The 18,063-nt window shown below is 36.5% G+C and overlaps 1 long non-coding RNA gene across 1 annotated transcript in view; it reads left to right on the forward strand.

The window, feature by feature from the left end:
- The window catches only part of LOC110209011 (uncharacterized), a 79,870-nt gene extending 62,339 nt beyond the window's left edge, over positions 1-17,531 (forward strand). Inside the window, exons 2-4 of the long non-coding RNA XR_002324710.2 lie at positions 14,607-14,708; positions 15,891-15,959; positions 17,314-17,531. This is a non-coding gene — a long non-coding RNA (uncharacterized LOC110209011). The remainder of the gene's footprint in view (positions 1-14,606; positions 14,709-15,890; positions 15,960-17,313) is intronic.
- Positions 17,532-18,063: the final 532 nt, after the last annotated feature.

An 18,063-nucleotide genomic window follows, 5' to 3' on the forward strand; every position in this document is an offset into this window, starting at 1 on the left:
CACTTACTAAGTGCCTGTTATATAGAAAGAAGTCACTGGGTGAGGCTAGTGCTTGTAATAAAAGTAAATAAAACACAGTCCTCGTCCTCCAAAGGCTTGCAGCATAGACAAGACAAATCTCATCGCCTCAGTTTGTTGTCTTAACCTGGCTGAGAACTTTGTTTTCAGCGAAAATGTTTCAGATACCCTTTTTTTAGGGTTGGAATTTTTAGGGTTCCAGTGATTTAAAGAATGAGCCCTCGACTAATATACACAGTGCAATTTAGAATCTTAGAGAGTTGCACAGGACCACAAGAAGTCAGTTCCTTGCCCAGGTACAACCAGTAGTTATCAAAGGCAGAACCTGGACCCAGGTCTCCCTGACTTTGAGGCTCTATCTACTTCACTCTGCCTCTCTTCAGGTGTCTTAATGATGTCCAATGCTTTGACTTGTTTTTCCCTTCAAAAACTTTTTGGACCTGTCTTAGGCATATCACCCAATGACATGATTGATTAGGGATGATGATGGAATTGGCAGCATCTTAGAAATAAGGACAGAGGCTCTAAGGAGGAAACTTAGATATGACCCTTTCTAAAGCCCACATTTTACTAATGAACAAACTGACTCCTAAGAGGTGAGGTGAGTTGCTCAGAGCCAAGCAGATGACTAAATTATACATTGAAATGAAATAGTATTTTAAGAAACTCTCAGGATATATACGTATAAACATATACACGTGTACTCACACATATATATGATATATACGTACAAGAAACTATCAGTGCACATATGTGCAAACACATACATATCTGTTAACACAATATGTATATGGACACACATATATGTATATATCCACATGTGTGTGTGTGTGTGTGTGTGTGTGTGTGCATGCAGAAAACAGGGACCTAAGGCAGAAGAGCTAATGGAAGGATGTTTTTTTGACCCACAGGATCCAGCAATAGGTGAGGCAGGAAGAGGAGACGCATTCTCTTTCTATCCCTAAGATGAGGTGAAGTTGTTGTGTATATGTGTGGGTGTATGTGTGCATGTGTGTGTGTATGTATGCATGTGTGTGGGTGTTTATGCAGAGACTATACTAGAAATGTTAAAACAAAACCCCAAGTTTGTAGATTTCATTATTGCTATAAATAATACAACAATTTTGAATAATTTTGTTGGTCAGAAAGCATGATATGGTGGAAAGAACAATGGAGCTTGTAATCAGAAGACCTAGGTTCAAGTCCTAATTGTGCTATCTACTAGCTGTATAATCTTGGTGATGTCATTTAGATTTTCAGAGCCTCAACCTTCTCATATACGAAATGTGGATAATGATAACTATGCAATCTCACAACGTTGTTGTGAGGATTGAATGAGCTATTCTATGTAAAGCATTTATAAGATAATATATGCAAGAGCATAATTGTAAAGCAGTATATATTTAAGATACCATTATTAAACAAATAGTAATCCCTGCCTTGGAGGTTTGCAGGGTCCTTGCTATTCATGCAGATGATTTATGTCAGAACTCTTAGAGCTTCTAGTTATCATTAATCCTCTGTGGAATATCTCTGGCTCTGGGGTCCCAAGTGCTATTTCTATTCAATAAGGTTTCCGCAGTGGTCAGGATGATTGGAGAAAGGATATTAGGTGGTATAGTAGATAGAGCCCTTGTTTGGGGTATGGAAAATCTGTCTTCGAATCCTTTCCTGGGAAGCTGCTAGTTTAAAAAAGTACTTTGATAATTGTATTTCAATATAATTGGTTTCCTTTATAATCTTATATATTTTATATTATGCATTTAAAAACATTATTCTGAGAAGGGGTCCATAGACTTCACCAGACTGCCAGTGAGGCCCACGACACACAAAAAGGTTTTAAGAACCTCTGCTCTAAACCATCTTCTACATGGCTTCCAAAAAAAAAAAATGTTCCTAAGCGCAGATCCAACCATGTCACTCACCTGTCCAGGAATCTTTAATAGCTTCTTAAAAGATACCCTAAAAGATAAAACACAAACTCATAAATCAGGAATTGAAGGGCCTCTATGACCTTGTCACCAAGTGGCATTGAGACCACCTACCCAAATAACAATTCAGAGGTTTCTCTAGGTAGAAACAAAAGTTTTATTTAGCAAGTCGCTAGCGAGAATTGGGCATCACCTACCCAGGGTGGACTGGTGTAGGGAGGCAGAATACAAGCAGCAAACAAGCAGTTATATACCCCTCGACAAACAATTCTAAGAAAACCCCACCCTCCCACCTTTTAACCTGAATCTCTTTATCCCCATTGGTTGAGGTAAGAGACCTTACATTCTACCCAGAAACTAAGAAATACATTTTACTCAAAACAAGTGTGGAAGCTAGAAGATTGCCTTATTTGGCAAAGATAAGGCTGAGGTGGTGGTTACAAAACAAGGGAGGAGGTGGGCAACAGGTGTATGGCCCGATCACATGATTTACAGGAAAATGAAACTTAGGCCCAGATGATGCTAAAGCCTTAACTAAATTTTGGGGCATAGCTTCCATTTCATATGAGAAACTTTCACTTGTCCCACACATTGCCATTCACCTTCTATGCTTATTTCATATTAACCCCTTTCACACACTCTTCATTTCCAGCCAAGATGTACCTCTAGCTGTTCCCTTAAATGGATATTCTACTTTCCATTGTGGTTGTGTGCACAGACAGCCTCCCACATGTGTGCTATTATCTCCTCAGTTCTGCCTCTTAAATTTTGAGCTTCTTTCAAAGCTCAACTCAGATACCACCTCCTACTGGAGGGCTTTCCCCTACCTGCTAGGTGGCAGGGTGGATATAGCACCTAAATTGAAGTCAAGAAGACCTGAATTTAAATCCTGCCTCAGATATTAACTGATTTTGGGCAAGTCACTTAACCTCTCTTTGCCTCAGTTTCTTCATCTCTAAAATGGGGATAATAGCATCTTCCTCCAAAGCCTGTTGTTTACATATTATGTAAAGTCCTTTGTAATCCTTAAAGTACCACATAAATGCAAGTTATGATTGTTACCCATAGTAGTTATCTGGCCCTCTTCAAATTTCCTTGTATTTTCTCATCTTTTTACGTGTTGGAAAACGTAGGATGTAAGCTTTTTAAGGACTATTTTTCATTCTTTGTGTTCCCGGACTAGTACCATGATTTACATATAATGAGTGTTTAATAAATATGTATTGGATTGGACTAAATTACGTTGCTAGTTCTATCCCCCTCCAATGTCCCCATGGCTGAATGTATATGTAGGCATTCCCTTCACGCCCCTGTGGTCAGTTTAATGTCTTCTAAATTATTCTGGGTTTAAGGTAAAGCTCCATCTATCTTGCCCAAAATATAGGTTTGACTATGCCATATAAGACAAATAATTTCATTGTGGTTTTGTTTACATTTTTAAAAATTAAAATTAATTTTATTTTTATATTACTTGCATTTTCTAATGTCTCATCCTATCTTCTCGTCCCAGAAATCGATCTCTTTTAACAAAGAATAAAACAGAACCAGAAGTTCATCAAAACAAATCAATACATTGATAAAGTTTGGCATTATTTGCAATGTTCCATATTCATCCTCCCTGGCCTTTACAAAATAGGTGGGAGGTGCCTTTTCATGTATCTTGTTGAGTGACAAACTTGGTCATTGTAATTTTGTAGTTTTGATTGTTTTGTTCTTATTCTTTTCATTTAGAGTGTAGCAATAAACATTTATTAACCAGAGCACTACCCCTACCTTCCCCCCAGTACACACCCACATAGAGGACTTAACTTTTAATCCGCATTATTAGCATTTTCTCCATCACTTTCTTAAGTTTAGGAAACCAATAGGTCAAGTTATGATTGTAATGTTTATCAGTTTCTGAGGTGTAAATGCTGACATTGAAAATTTAACAGTTGGCTCTCCTGAGCTGGTTTGAGCTGGCTCCAGCACACCTCTGATTGTAGTCATGATGTATATTGTTTTCCTGCTTGAGCTTATGCCATCTTGCATCTTGTGTTTTCTCACATTTCTCTCTATTTTTAATGTTTACATTTTCTCCCAGCACAGTAATGTTTCCTTTCTTTCATGTACCATAACTTGTTTAGTCATTTCCCAATGTATAGGCATCTACTTTGTTTCCAGTTATTTGTTATGATAAAATGAACTGCTCCAAATATTTTCATGTGTATAGGTGAAAAGTTACATACATTGTAGACACTTTCTTAATATAATCCAAAACTACTTTCCTGATCCACAGCTCCAACATCAGTGCGTCAATGTTCTTTTCTCTGTATAACCCTTTCAACATTGACTGTTCCTATCTTTTGCCATCTTTGTGTATGTGTGTGTGTGTGTGTGTGTGTGTGTGTGTGAGAAGTGTGTTGCTTCATATTTCTATTATTATTAGTGATTTGAAACATTCTTTTAAAATTCAATTTTATTTAATTTTCATTTGCAGATTCTCACTCTTCTCCACTTCTCCTCTACTCATTGAGAAGGCAAGAAGTACAAAGACACCCAAGCTAAATTTCTGTATTAGTTGTGTTCTGATAACAAACAAATAAGAAAAAGAAAGAGAAAAAATTAAGCTTCAATCTGTGCTTTGAGTCCATCAATTTTCTATTTGGAAGTGGATAGCATTTTTCATGATGAGTCCTTTGGAACTGTGATGCTCCTTGTATTAAGAGTTCCTAAGTCTTTCACAGTTGATTTTCCTTACTATAATGCTGTCACTGTGTGAATTTTTTTTCTCATTGTGCTCACTTCACTTTGCCTCAGCTCAGATTTTTTGGAAACTTTCCCTTTCATAATTTATTAAAGCACAGTAGTATTTTATCATATTCATTTGCCACAGCTTATTTGGCCATTTCCTCATTGATATAAATCCCCCTCAGTTTCTAATACTTTGCCACCACAAAAAAAAAAAACCAAACTGCTACAAATATGTTCATACCTATGGATCTTTTTCCTTTTTCTTTTATCTCTTTGGGGTATGTGGCATAGTAGCTGTATTGCTGGGTCAAAAAGTTTGCACAGTTTAGTAGTGTTTTTTTGGGCATAGCTTTAAATGCTTTCCAGCATAGTTGGTCTAATTCAGAATTCTACCAATAGTGCATTAGGGTATATATTTTCATATTCAGCATTTTTTCTTTTCCTTTTCTATCATTTTAGCCAATCTGATAGGCATGAGGTGGTAACTTACAGTTGTTTTAATTGGCATTTCTCTAATTATTAGTTACTTAAAGCATTTTTTCATATGTCCATTGATAATTTTGATGTCTGTCTCTGAAAACTGACTGTTCATATCTCTTGACCATTTACCGATTGGGAAAAGGCTCTTATTTTGAGCTTATCTTTGTATACAGTGTGAGATGTCAGAATTTGTCCACTTTCTGCCTTACTTTCCAGTTTTCCTAGCAGTTTTTGACAAATAGTAAGTTCTTGAATTGATAGCTGGGATCTTCAGGTTATCAAACAGTAGTTTACTGTGTTCATTTGCTTCTGTATTGTGTACCTAATCTATTCCATTGATCAACTACTCTATTTCTTATCCAGTCCCAAATTGTTTTGATGATTACAACTTTGTAATACTGTTTGAAATCTGGTACTGCTAAGCTCTCTGCCTTCCTACACACACACACACACACACACACACACACACACACACACACACACACACACACATTTTATTCCCTTGATATTCTTGATCTTTTGTTCTACCAAATGAATTTTGTTCTTATTTTTTCTAACTCTATAACATAATTCAGTGGTAGATTGATTGGTATGGCATTTACTAAGTAAATTAATTTAGATGGTATTATCATTTTTGTCATATTGACTCTGCCTACCCATGAGCAATGTATATATCTCTATTTAGAGCTATCTTTATTTGTGTGAAGTGTTGTGTGATTTTGTTAATATAGTTCATATGTGTATCCTGGCAGGTAGACTCCCAAATATTTTATGCTGTCTGCAGTTATTTTGAATTAAATATTTCTTTTATCTCTTCCTGCTGGGTTTTGTTGTTAATATATAAAAATGCTGATGATTTGTGTGGGATTATTTTGTATCCTGCAAGTTTGCTAAAGTTGTTAATTGTTTTGACTAGGTTTTTAGTTAATTCTCTGGGGTGCTCTAAGTTTTATCATCTGCAAAAATAATAGTTTTGTTTCCTCTTTGACTATACTTATTCTTTCAATTTATTTTTCTTGTGTTATGCTAAAGATAACATTTTTTCCTAGTACAATATTGAATAATAATAGTAATAATGGACATTCTTGCTTCACCTTGGATCTAATTGGAAAGGCTTTTAGTTTATCCCCATTATAGATAATGCTTCCTCTTGTGTTTAAATAAATACCACTTACCATTTTAGGAAAAGCTCCATTCACTCCTATATTCTCAAATGTTTTTAATAGGAATAGATGTTTTATTTTGTCAAAAGCTTTTTCTTCATCTATTGATATGATCATATGATTTTTGTTTTTTAAATTATTGATATGGTCAATTATGCATATAATTTTCCCAGTAGTGAACCAGTCCTGCATTTCTGGCATAAATCCTACCTGTTCGTAGTGTATGATCTTTGTTATATATTAATGTAATCTCCTTGCTAATATTTTATTTAAATTTTTTTGCATCAGTATTCATTAGAGAAATTATCTGTATTTTCATTTTTCTGTTTTCACTCTCCCCATTTTATTTATATCATAGAAGGAATTTGGCACTACTTTACCATTTTTTCAAACAGTTTGTAGAATATTGGAATTAATTGTTTTTTAAATTTTTGGTAGAATTTACTTGTAAGTCTAATTGATTTTGGATTTTTTCCCCAGAGAGCTTATTTATGACCTTTTCAATTTCTTTTTTCTAAAATAGAATTATTTAAGTATTCTATTTCCTCTTCTGATACTCTTGGGAATTTGCATTTTTGTAAATATTCATTTGTGGTGAGATTTATAGAGTGTGGAGAGGGATAAATTGGGTTGAAACCAGGATGAACAGCAGATGCAAAGTGGAGTGATCTGAGAGTGCAGTTTCTGCCCTCTGGAAAGAAAGGCATTGGGAGGAGTTTGGTACTCCATCTTCCAGTCTTCCAATCAAAGGGGAGAGGAGGTTGAGGGAGGAGGTGTCAATCAAGACTTGAGTTAGCAGCCAGAAGTTGAATTTAGAAGTGATGAGCTTATCCTGGGAGGGGCATCTTATTCTGAAATTGAAATTAAGCACATGCAAAGTGAAGTGAGTAATAGTAGGCAATTAGTACATGTTTATTGATTTATTCACTTCCTCTAAAGTCCTATTGTTGCTTTTCGTGGATATTGAACATTGTTTTTTTCAAGGATGTGGAAGGAGCCTCAGATCAGGGATCTGCAAAATTTCAGCTGGCTGTAAGCAGTTTGATCTAGGTGGGGCATGGTCTAATCGCTTGTAGACTCCTGACTCCTGTTTGGGTCTGGGCAACATAGTAGATTATATTGGGATGATCTCCAAAAAATAGTAAAGGAGTAAGAAAAAAGGATGCCCTAGGGGAGGGGAGAAGGGTCAGGAAGAATGGGGAAAAGTTTTCTCACATAAAAGAGGTACACAAGGAAGAGCTTTTATTGTGGAGGGGAAAATGGGGAAGGTGGTGGGCAATTCTTGAAACCACATTTTCATCAGAATTGGTTCAAAGAGGGAAGAATATATCTACACATTCAATTGGGCATAGAAATCTATCTTACCTAGCAGGGAAGTAGGAGGGAAAAAGGATAACTGAAAGAGGAGGTGTGATAAAAGGGAGGGTGAATTAAAAGAAACAGTGGTCAAAAGCAAAACAAACTTTTGAGGAGGGACAGGGTTAAAAAAAAAGAAAGATAAACAGAATAAAATAGGAGAGAAGGAAATATACAGTAATCATAACTGTGAATGTGAATGAGGTGAACTCATCCACAAAATGGAAGTGGATAGCAGAATAGATTAGAAACCAGAATCCAACAATGTGTTGTTTACAAGAAACACACTTGAAACAGAGACACAGAGAGTTAAAATATGGGGCTGGAGAGGAATTTATTCTGCTTCAGCTAAGTAAAAAAGGCAGAGGTAACAATCATGATCTCAAACAAAACAAAAGCAAAAATAGACCTAAGTAAAAGAGACAATGAGGGAAACTGCATTTTGCTAAAATATACTATAAACAATGAAATAATATAAAAATTTTTATTACAAGTTTCTCTGATAAAGGCTTCATTCCTCAAATATATAGGAAACTGGGTGAAATTTATAAAAAGAAGAGCCATTCTCTGATAAATGGCCTAGGGATATGAACAGATAGTTTTCAGGAAAAGAAATGAAAGCTATCTGTAGACACAAGAAAAAAATGCTCTTGGTCACTATTAATTAGAGAAATGACAACTAGAAGAATTATGAGATACCATCTCACACCTATCAGAAATTACTAATGCTGGAGGGGATGTGTTGGTGGAGCTGTGAACTGGTCCAACCATTCTGGAAAACAATTTGGAACTATACAATTATGCATACACTTTGGCCAGTAGAATCTTGCTCCAGAGTCAGAGCAACAGAACTGTAGGCATATCCCTGGTTGGCACTCTCTGCTCTGGTTATCCAGCTACATATCCCAAGCTCATTTCAGGCTTGGTCCAATGCCCTTCTCTAGGGTCAAAGAAACAGTTTCTAGCTTGCTCTTCTTCCTGTGCCCTAAACATATATAGCCACAGACTCCAGCACAGTTCTGGGATCTGAAGGCTCTACAGTGGCTATCCTAGCTGTACTTTCTCCCCATGTATTCTAGGCCTCTGGCTAAATCACTATATTGACATGGACTGAAAAACTTACCCATTGTGATTTCTCCTTATATTTTCTGAACACTCTCCATTTGGAACACTCTTTCTCAATCCATGTCAGAGTGGTTATGAGGGAGACCTGGGCTATCCTGCTTTCTTTTATTCCACCATCTTTCCTGGTGTCAGGTGCTCCTTCAACTACATTTTGGGAGTATTAATGCTGTCATTTTTCTCACTTTGGGGGGAATTTTCCCCCTACTAGAGATATCTTATAAAGCAATTTCTCAGTGCTTTCAAGACTGAATATTTTCTACTCTAAGTAGAGTTTATGACCCATCCTTCCATTAGCTGTATCCTCTTGTCTTTTAATTTCAGTTATTGCTAGAATATCAATATTGATGTAGTTCATTTCTTCAGATAGCTTTTCATTTCATTTAATAATTGGATAGAGATCTCATACTTAAAATTAATAGTTAAATGAATGTTTTTAGATGGAATTTCTTCTCTGGGAATTCCTAATAACAGTGACATCACAAATCTGAATCACTGTACCCCCAAAGGACATATTTTGAGTGACTCAGGGAGAATATAAAGATGTATTTATACTGAGACAAAGCAAGATCTTTTAGTAGTAATATACACAAAAGAAGCTTTCAATCCATCAGTTCTGGTGTGCTGTCCCATAAAAGACTAATCAGTTGGGATAAGAAATGAAGCCCAGGTTGAGCCACAGTAGGGTAAAGATTTGAGGACTGCTCCTCTTCTTCTCAAGGCTCCATTTTCTTCCACGGCCTACACCACCCTCTAGGTCAAAGGTTCTTTACCTGAAGTCTGTGGACTTGTTGGGCTGTTGTTGTTTTTTAAGGGGTTTTGACAATTGCATTTCAATATCAATGGTTTCCTTGTGTGGCATTCTGTGGAATTAAGTGTCTGCTCAGTGTGGTACTGGTTTATCTGGCAGAGGGAGACATGCCTTAGGAAAACACAAACCCATCTTTTGAATAATGACTGACACAAAATTAATAAGATTTTTAAAATCACAGAGAAATGCTGCCACCCAAAGCAACATGGTGCTCTGTTCTTATAAACCACTGCATAAACTCTTTTCAGAGGAAGACCTCAAAGTTATCCATCTCATCCTACTGCAATGTAATTCCCATGTCCTTGATTTGTGTACATTTGGAGATGCTGGTAATGGATTCTGCTTTATTTATTGCTTTTCCAGATGAATGCTGGCCCTTGATCCATTTCCAGTACCTTGGTGCTTGGATCTATTATCTGCATCAGGCTATTGCATTGGTTTAGAACACTCAAGTATCTATCTGTCATCCAGGTTGGGTTGTTTTCCCAATGATTCCCCTTGTTGCCTCAATTACAGCATCTATGCCTATCAGCTGAGCATCACTCAGGTCAACCATTTAGTGCACAGGAGAAATAGCAAATGATTTCCCTGTTTCTACTCAGCTTTAATGAGCTAAAATTAAATTGAGTTGCATTCTCAACCGCATTTTAATCTCCTGAAAGGTCTCCCTGTGCAGATGAGCTCATGACCATAGAGTCAGTGTTTGGGCTGCTTTTACTTCCCTTTTGGTTTTCAGCCAGGCTTCCTAGGAGACGCCAGAAAATTGATTTTCTTTCTGTCCCCTGAAATAGCAATGGAAACCAGTGGGAAGAGCACTGAACCCTGTAATAAAAGGGAATAACTTGTTAAAAGGCTATCTGGTCTTTCTAAGTGAAGGAGAGCTCCCTGAATAAGTGAACAAGTCAGTTAAACAAGCAATTATTCAGTTTAGCAAACATTTACTAAATATCAGCTATGTGCAAGGAACTATGCTAGTCACTGGGAAAATAAAGGAAAACCAAAATAGTTCCTGCCCTCAAGGAGCTTACATTTCACTAGGGTGTACATGCTGTATCTAAAGCAAGTAAATACAAAATATCTGAAAAACAATACAGAGTAATATTGAGACAGGGAGAGATAATAATAGGCTGAGGGGGGAGAAGGTTAGAAACTGGGATAGACCTGTAGTAGTTGGCACCAGAGCTGAGTTTTGAAGACAGCTAAGGATTGTATGAGGCAAGGGAAAAGAGGGAAAGCAGAAAGGAAAGAATGTATTTGCAAAGGTGGAGAGAAGGGAACAGCTTGATTAGAAGAGAATCGTATGAAATAAAATTAGAAAGGTAAGTGGGTCCCAAACTTTGGAGAATTTTAAATACCAAGTGGAGGATTCAGCATGTGATGTGAGGGATTAGAGGGAATTATTGAGAATTTTTCCTTCATGGAATCACATGACTAAGCAATGAATCAATCAGTTAGTATTTACTAAGCACACACAATGGGACAGGCACAATGTTGGGCATTTGTGGTTCAAACAGAAAGAAAGAAATTATCCTTACATTATAAAAGGAGAGACAACAAGTTCATATAAAAACACATACGGTACAATATGAAATGAATAAATGTAAACATATGCAAAGTAGTTGTATACAAACAGAGATGTGTTAGGAAACGCTAAACAACTAGCTCTTTCTCCCCCCTCTCAAATGGATGTACAATACACTTTTAGTTTAATCTGCACAATTAACATTTTCTCCATCACTTTTTAAAGTCTAGATAATTAAAAAATACAATGAATCAACCAATGCTTTGTAAATATTATGTCAATTTCCAAGGCATAAATGCTCTTACTGAAAATTTAACAAGTAAATTCTGAAAGGCAGTATGAGCTGACTCCAGCACCTTCCTGAATATGAGGACTATCACTTTAATATCTGTGCAAAGAGGGATCAGAAAGGGGAGAGACTGGAGGCAAGGAGGACTGATGAGGATGTTCTAGTGCTATAGACAGGAGATGAGAAAGGCCTGAACTAGGGTAGAAGCTGTGTGAAGGAAGAGCAACAAACTCATACATGATATTTTGTGGAGGTAGAATTAACCAGACTTGGACTGTTTGGCTACTAGGGTTGACACAAAGGGAAGAATTAAAGTCACAGACCTAGGTTTAGAAAGTATAGTAATATTACAATACACTTATCATAGTGCCTGGGAAATTTGTTGTTCCATCATTTCAGTCTTGTCTGACTTTTCATGACCCCATTTGGTATTTTCTTGGCAAAGGCACTAGAGTGGTTTTCCATTTCCTTCCCTGTCTCATTTTACAGGTGAGGAAACTGAGGCAAACAAGGGTAAGTGATTTGCCCAGGATCACACAGTTAGTAAGTGTCTCTGAGATCAGATTTGAACTCAGGAAGATGGGTCTTTCTTACTCTAGACCTGACACTCTATCCATTGTGCCACCTAACTGCTCTTATGGAACATAGTAGGCACTTAAAATGTTGATTGATAATCCCATTGAACAAAATAGAGAAGTACGGAAAAGAGAGGGACTAAGGTATTACGACTAGTTAGTGTAATGATTTCTGTTTGGAACAAGTCAGGTTTGAGATACCTATGGAGCATCAAAAAAGATGTTTGTCAGGAATTTGGCAGTATTATACTAGAATTCAGGAGAGGGCTTAGGAATGGATATATAGATTCAAGATTCAGAGGTATATAGAGGTAACTAAAGCAGTGGGAGCTAAGTAGATTATCAAGGGACAGAAGTTAAAGGGAGAAAAAAAAGGCTAGTCAGAGTCTTGGGGCATACCCATATTTAGTGAGAGAGGATGGTGATCTAGGAGAATATACTGAAAAGGGACGTTCAGAAAGGTTAAAAAGAACCAAATAATTGTATACCTACTGTGTGCAAGGCAGTATGTCAAGTATTTGGGAGACACTCAAAATCTCTAATTCTCCTGTTAGTTATTCTGTTGATAACTCCAAGGCCATCAGATCATAGGGAAGCAAGCAGCACCATTTTATTTACTGGGTTCCTTACCCACAATTTCCATGGGGGGGGGTTGCTAGCAGGATCAGACCTAGGAGAAACTGAAAAGTAGGAAAACCTGAGTTTGTTGTTGGCATGCTCTTAACTTACATTTCAGCTTTTAGTGGCCCCTGTATGATCTTGGACAAATTATTTCACTTTTCTTGTTCTCAAAAATGTAAAGTGTGAAGGGCTGAGGTAAATGATGTCCAAGGTCCTTTAGGATCATAGATTCAGAGATGTGAAGGATCTTTGAAGTCATCTAATATAAGGCTTCATTTTACAGATGAGAGATTTGTGGCCCAGACAAGTGAAATGATTTACCCAAGGTCACAGAGGTAGCAAGAAACAGAAATAGGATATGTCATGTCCTCTGACTCCAAATTCATCACTCTTTCCATGATACCAGGTGATCCATGATACCAAGTTTTATTACTCTTATTAATATCTTTTTGTTCCCAGACAGTTAACTAATCCCCCAAAATGTGTAAGCTAAAAATACAGGTAATTTCAGATATAAGAACTCTCAGGAATGCTTGCAATTTCAAGAGCATGCTTTTGAAGTCATCAAAGACCCCAAGGAGTGAATGGTGGAGTCTCAGATACCATGGCAGGCAGGCAGAGAATGTTTAGTCGTCTTCCCTCTATTAGTAATATTGGGCTTGGAAATACTAAGATAAAATCAAAATGCAGGTGAAGTCTTTCCATCTATCCTTTCTCTACATTTCTTCTTTCAGAGAACCTCATACCCTAAGGTATCAATCTTCTGTTTGCTTAAAACCCCCTTCAATGGGATTTCTGTTTTTCCTTATCATCTCCCAAGCAAAACTTATTGTCATGTCACATTTCCAGCTACTCTGAATCAAACTGATCCCAGGTATGAATGGTTTCCAAGTGTTACTCCTTTCAGGGCAACACTTTAAGAGTGAATTCCTCAAAAACAGTTCCTTAATTTCATGGGCAGGCTGTAACAATGAAAGATAGGGGTTTTTCATGTGAAATCCCCTCCTTCCCCAAAACATACCAACCTTATTCCCCTGAAATTGGACTACTACAGTATGTGAAATTCATATTACTTAAGCAATATTCAAGGAACAGTCCTTAATTAATATGCACAAAAATATTTGTAGCAATTGTTTTTGTGGTGGCAAGGAATGGGAAATTAAGGGATTGCTGATTATAGAATGATTGAACAGATTATGATATTTGATATTATTGTACCTTTAAAAACATAAAAAAAGGAATGGTTTCAGAGAAACCTGGGAAGACTTAAATGAACTGAAGCTAAGTAAAGTGTATAGAAAACAATTTATTAATATAACAACATTATAAAGAAAAGAAACTTTTAAAGACTTAAGAACTCTGATCAATGCCATAGCCAACCAAGATTACAGAAGACTAATGATGAAGTAAGCTACTGACACCTTCTGCCAGAGAAGTCACATGATACAGAATAATATACATTTTCAGACATGTCCAATGTGTGAATATTGTTTGATTATACATATTTGTTGCAAGGGTTTTTATTTTTGGGAGGTGGGAGGGAGAAGAGGTTAGAAGAGAGAGATAAGTTATTGAAGCATTTTTTTTTAATTCATAGCGGAGAACAGAAGACTGGAAGGAAACTTGAACAAGGAAGACAGCTTCAAAAGGGACATGCTGATTCTATTATATACTTAAAAGATAAAACAAGCTGAGTGTAAAAGAAGTTAGAAATTTCACATCTAAACCTCTTTTTCTGCTCTACTTTGTATATGGAAACACTAATTTTACTTGGTAGTCATTAAGTTCACATTTTTAAAAGTATACTCCTTAAACTGAGACCTTTAGGCTTTCTCTAGCTTATCTGTTAGAGATGACAAAATGTATTCAGGAAATTTTGATTATACATTATGTTCCAATTCATTGTGAATTTAAAAGGTAGCATTATTCAAGTGGTATGATGAAGACCTCATTTTACAAGGCTTTCATTGTTTCTCTCTCTCCAGGAAAGATGGACATCTCCATTAACATACCAGACCAGCAGGAGTAGAGATATTCCTTTCCCTCACTGCCATTTCTAGACTTTACTGAGTAATCTCTCCTTTAAGGTAATTCCATGCAAAAATGCCTTTATCATTCTTCATATTAATCCACTTTTTTGTCATGTGGTAGGAAGTATTTTTCATTGGTCCTCTGGAATCACGGTTGATTATTTAATTGGTCAGAGTTAAGTCTTTCAAAACTATTTATTTTTGCAATATTGATGCTATAATATAAATTGTTCTGGTTCTGCTCACTTTGCTCTATAACAGTTCATGTAAGTCTTTCCAAGTCAATCTGAAACCATCCCCATAGCCTATAATTTGCTCCGCAAGTCCCCAATATTGGACACCCTCCTTAGTTTTCCAGTTTTTTAATATCACAAAAAGCTGCTATAAATATTTTAATACATAAAAGACCTTTTCCTCTTTCTCCAACCTCTTTAGAGCTTAGGTCTAATCATTGGTATCATTGATATCACTGATAACATTCTTAGTTCAGTTAGTTTTGGGGCATAATTCCCAATTGCTTTCTAGAATGATTGCCCAGTTCACATCTTTACCAGCAGTGCATCAATGCGCCTGTTTCTTTGTAGCCTCTCCAACATTTTCCATCTTTTTTTTTCTTTTTTGTTAGCTTTGCCATTCTTAGAGGATGTGAGGTAGAACCTCATAGTTGCTTTAATTTTAATTTCTCTAATTTTTAGTGCTTTGGAGCATTTTTTTTCCAGCCAAAGACAAGGTTTATTAGAACATCCGTCATACTGAGCAGACTCTTAAGAAATCTGAGCATTTGTATTGATAATGCAAAGCAGGCCAGATCTTAAGAATCTGAGCATTGGCTGGATTTTAAGAATCTCAGCATTTGGCTAGATTTTAAGAATCTGAGCACTTTAATGAAGATAAGATGGATCTTATATGCAGAAAGATTGTGGGAGGGATCTAGGAGTGGCCAAGTAGTTTGGGGTGACTGGAGGAGGGGGTCTAAGGAGGATCTGGATGGGAGTGGCCAGTAAGCTGAGGTGAACAGAACACCAAGGCCTTGGACCACATGGCCAAGGGAGAATGGAGTCTAGATAGGATTAAGGGCCAGAAGTGTCCTTTTTCAATGTTATAAATTCATCTAGAACACACTGAGTTCAGATTCTTGTTGTAATCTACTGGTTTTTTCCTCCTCTCTTCTCTTTTGTAAAGAGTTCAGAGCTTATAGTGTTTTGTTCTACCTATCCCAAATCTTTTCTTTCTCCTTAGGGACTTCAATATGTACTTTGATGTTCCATCAAACACCTGGCTTCCAATTACTCAAACTTCTCCAGTCTTGTGAGTTTTATCTTCTCTATCTCAGCCACCTACAGGGGTATGATTATAAGGTCATAGATTTAAAGCTGGAAGGGGCCTCAGCCCTTTGCACAGTGTCTGGTACATACTAAGTACTTGATAACATCTTGATTGACTGACAAGTCCAACTTCTTCATTTTATAATTGAGGAAACTGAGACTCAGAAATGTTGTGACTTAACCAGGATCATAAGTATGTGAAATGGGATTTGAACCCAGTTCTTTCTCACTCCAAGTCCAGTGCTCTAACTGTGATACCACCAAACTAAGAAAAAAAAAAAGGAAAGCTAATCAGATGGCAGAAGAGCGCCATGAACCTGGAAGTAAAGAATTTTGATTTCTGGGTCTAGTGGTAGACGACTAATGAAGATTTTCCAGAAAAGAGGTGGTTAATATATTCAGGATGGTGGGTGTGAGGGAAAATTTGGGGGACATGTTTTTAAACTAGCCAAAGGGATGAAAGAAATGGGAGGTAGTTATATGAAACATGTTTTTTTCATTGTGTTTGTTATTTCTTACAAACTATCTAATTTCATTTTCATGCCACACATCTCATTTAGTCCCACATCTCATTACACAACTATCTGATTATACTGCACATCTCAGTAGTTTAATCTTTCATTCATGTGTGATGTGTGTCTAAGCACGTCTCATCCTGGTGCTGCTTCTGTAGGATGAATCTTTGATATGTCATTAGATGAGTTCTATGGGTTTAGCCTCTGCAATAGCCCAGGACCCTATCACAGACTTATCCTCGAGACCCAGGGAACACAGAAAAGCCACATGAGTTCTTGATTGCATCTTATAATCTCACAGATGGTCTATGGCAGCACTTCTTAAACTGTGGGTTGGGACCCTATATGGGGCCGTGTAACTGAATGTGGGGGTCGCGAAAAATTTGGCAACAGTAAAAGGTTTCTGAACACACCACAACCAAAAATTAATTCAAAATCAAATACATGACGAATCTGAGGTGTTTCTGGCAGTACTTGCCTGTGTTGCATTGTGAGACTTCACTACAGTCTTGGTTCTGAACACACAACATGTGCACTTTGCACTGTGCATGCTGTCATACCATGCAATGCCAACGAATGCTGGCAGAAGCACCTTGGCTCAGATTCAAGACTATTGGATGTTATGAATTGCAGTGCTTTTATTGTACATACAAAGTTTTCTGCTCTTACAGAAATGTAACAGTTTAATTATGGACAATAATGACTTTTAATATTTGCCTACCATCATTCCTCAAGATTAAGTGTCAAATTAGTATATCTTTGGATTGTATATGTGTTAGAATGTTCGATTATAAAAATTTCTGTTATCTCCTTCTTTTACAGAGATATGTGTTTCATTGCATCAAGTAAAGCCAAGAGCTGTTTAATAATATTTCTCCACCATCACTGCTATATGTATATGTAAGTGTGAACATCATTTTAAAAAATTAAGCACAAACAAATGTAATTTCATAAACTAAAGCTAGTGTTCATTGGAGAAATTGTATTTTAGGACACTTTTTTACTATGGATAAATGGCTAAATTTAATACTGACATACAATGTGGCAGAGTCTTGACTTTCAGGGTACAATACACCTAAATTGACAAGAAAAAGAAAATATGTTGAATCATTTTCGCAGTATGGATTTACTTCTAATAATGATGATGGTGTGGAGAAACCTCTTTTCTTAATTTGTAATGAAGTTTTGACTGTGGAAAGCACGAAACCAGCCAAACTAAAACGACATCTTAATACCAAGCATACAATGTACTGCAATAAACCAAAGGAAAATTTTGAACAACTTTTAAAATCTTCAAAAAAACCCAAACAATGTTTTGAGAAATTTGTTGCTGTCAATGGAAAGTATTTACTTGCAGATTATGAAGCTTCCTGTTTAATTGCAAAAACTAAAAAGCCTTATGCAATAGAAGAAGATCTTGTGTTACCCACTGCTATTAAAATGTCAAGAATAGTTCATGGGAAAAAGTATGGGGATAACATTTGCAAAATTTCTTTATTGAATGATGCAATTTCCAAAAGAATTTCTGAGATTAGTAATGACCAATTCCAGTAGCTTATTACCAGGCTTAAT

Source organism: Phascolarctos cinereus, unplaced genomic scaffold (genome assembly GCF_003287225.1).
Source record: "Phascolarctos cinereus isolate Bilbo 61053 unplaced genomic scaffold, phaCin_HiC Scaffold_2;HRSCAF=192, whole genome shotgun sequence".
NCBI lineage: Eukaryota > Metazoa > Chordata > Mammalia > Diprotodontia > Phascolarctidae > Phascolarctos > Phascolarctos cinereus.